This window comes from Triticum dicoccoides, chromosome 2A (assembly GCF_002162155.2).
Source record: "Triticum dicoccoides isolate Atlit2015 ecotype Zavitan chromosome 2A, WEW_v2.0, whole genome shotgun sequence".
Taxonomy (NCBI): Eukaryota; Viridiplantae; Streptophyta; class Magnoliopsida; order Poales; family Poaceae; genus Triticum; species Triticum dicoccoides.
In genome coordinates this window covers 704611887-704615040 of record NC_041382.1, presented here as the reverse complement: position 1 = coordinate 704615040, position 3154 = coordinate 704611887, and positions in this window count along the sequence as shown.

Sequence of the window (3154 nt, the reverse complement as noted above, 5' to 3'; positions counted from 1 at the left end):
CTACTTAGCCAGTCATCTTATATGTAAATTATATCAGGCCATCCTTTTTTTCGTTACATATTACATTTGTCAACAATGTTATTACATTCAACTGCTCTTCGTGTGCATCAGCCATTTGACACGGTGATGGCAAATTCTGGAGTGAAAACAAGGTCTTCAGAGCAGACTATGATATCTGACGAAGCGCATATCTCGCTGGTTACGGATAGCTCCTCAGAGGAGGATTCAGAGACAGATGACCAGTCCTATTCCCCCCCCCCCCCGAGGTGTATGCTCTAACTTGGCGGGGTTATGTTGCTCATATCGTGTGTATGGTGTCTCGCATTGCTATGTCATTTGATTAGTTTAGACATGCTTTGTGTGAATGCCACCTGTTCAGTGTCTAATTACCATATATGTGAATTATGAATTGCCATCTTGTTGCAAGACATTATATATGTGAACTATACAATGCTATCTTGTTGCAAAGGCATTATATATGTGAATTATGCAATGCCATGCTATTTAGCCAATCATCATGTATGTGAATTATATCATGCTATCATTTTTTTGTATTACGTGTTCCATTTGGCGACAACTTTTGTATATTCAACTACTCTTCCTGTGCATCAGCCATTTGAAGCGGTGATGGAAGTATCTGGAGTGAAAACAAGGTATTCAGAGCAGACAATGCTACCTGCTGAAGCAGACATCTTGCTGGTTACAGAGAGCTCCTCAGAGGAGGATTCAGAGACTAATGACCAGTCCTATTTTCCCCCTGAGGTCTATGGTCAAACTTGGCAGGGTTATATTACCCATGTCATGCATGTTGTCTTGCATTGCTTAGTTTTTACATCATATATGGATTGCCATCTGCTTACTTCATTACTATATAAATCATACATTTGAATTATATCATGTCATCATGTTTACATAGTACATACACATCATCTATCTGAATTATGGCATGGCAACCCATTTAATAAAGACATCATATAGTTATATCATCTCATCCTGTTTAGTGTTTACAGTCATCATATTTTTAATTATGGCATTCTATCCGTGAATGTATGTGAATTATGGCATGCCAACCTATTTAATAAACACATTATATAGTTATGTCATGTCATCCTGTTTACAAAGTCTCATATTTTGAACTATGTCTTTCCATCTTTTTTAGTTAGCCATCATAATGTGAAATTGTGTCATGCTATCCTGTTTAGTTAGCCATCATATATGTGAAATTGTGTCATGCTATCCTGTTTGATTAGACAACATAAATATGAATTATTTCATGCCCTCTTTTATTCCCCACTATCCATTGCACCTGTCTATCATATAATGTATATACTTTCAATTACTTTTCTTGTTTATCAGCCATTTGAATTGGAGAGCGTGATTGCAGTATCTAAGGGAGTAACAACACAGTCTTCAGAAAAGATAGTGCTACCAGTTGATGCAGATAGAACCACGGTTGTACTTGCCCAAGGACCAGATCCACCACACATAACCCAGACTCTCGCAGATTGTACCCCTACCCAGTTGGACAGAGAACCAACTACACCCCTTCTAACCCCAACCCCGGCAGATAGTAACCCAGTTCCAGTTGACACAGCACCGTCTCCACCACAGAGCACCCAAACACGAGCAGTTAGTAAGGGAACTGCAGTGCCCAAAGCACGAGGACCACCACTCCGAATCCCAACTCAACGCTTAAAGGAGAAGAAGATTTGTTCTCAGGTCGGGTTTTGTAGCTATGGTTCATACTCCTTTGCTCTTGCATGACTGTATTTACTCATACCAACTATTTTCAAATTTGAAGGATGGAATTGAAACTCCAATGGCGCAACAGGTATGTTTTAAACCTGTTTCTTTAACTGGTTTGTTGTTGTAACCTGCTCTATGTTGATTTCAGTTTCAATTGAATAAACAATTATGTTCTCATGTCATGCACATTACAAGTGTTCTTATTGATCTATAGTTACCCATACTTATATTCTGTCTAGTCTGCTTTGTCTTGAACAAATATTATTTGAACTATGTCTCTATCTTGATTTGGCAACAAAAACTAGAATGGTATAGACCATAAAGTGACCATGGTACATAGATATATGCTTGTTTCATGCTGTTATCCTGTCCACTTTACTACTGAACTCATTTACCAAAATGAGTTTCATATACAACATGGTAAACATGTGATGTGTCTGCTTGTTTCTCTTTTAGAATGCGGACAAAATATTGGAGAACAGTACCGCGTTATCCAATGGTAAAGGAAGTAATGCAGATAAGGTTCAAGATAGTGAGACATCCATGTTGGTCTCCAAGAAAGCTGCTAAAAACTATCTTGACGACAGTGAGGGGACCCAAAAGTCCTGTCTTGATGTGGTGTTCGAGTTACTGGCCACTACTGCTGGCACAAGCTCTTCGAACTCGCTGCTTGAATCAGTTCGTCTTCTTGAGTCTCAACTTCAAGTTGAAAGACATCGATCAGATGTGTTGTGACAGGAAGCTGAAGGACTGAGGAAGTCCCTGCAGAATTCAGATGCATATTTTCTGGTGCAACAGCAAGCGCTAGAGGATTTAAGCACCAAACAAGAGAAAGTTACTAATCTTGCTAAGCATCTTGCCAGCATTATGGGTACCCAGGATATTGTTTCTTGAGATCTTCTGAAGTGGTTTCAGTTCTGGATTTGTTTTGCTGCGGCGTTTATTTGCGCTGGTCACCAACTTTGACAACCAGTGTATATGATATGCTGCTTTGTTCCCTATATTTGCACTGGTGGCGAACTTTGATGCCCAGTGGATGTAATATGTGTAATAGTCGTGATGGCCTAGCGTTAGTTGCTTGCTTATTTATTTCCTTGTTGTATTATTTATTTGTTTGCTTGTAGTCATTGTAGTTCTTTTTCCGCGGTTAGCTAGTGGCTGCAATAACCTATTTTTTAAAACTAGGCCACAATAACCATGGGCTAATATTTACTGTAGTGACACTGGGCCTCCTACTGGCCATAGAAACAGTGGGCCTTCTACGGGCCGTAGAAATAATGGGCCTTCTACGGGTCGTAGAAACAATGGGCCTTCTGCGGGCCGTATTATCAATGGGCCTTATATGGGCCGTATAATCGATTGGCCAAACATGGGCCAAACAGACCGCATTATGGTCGTAAACGGGCTA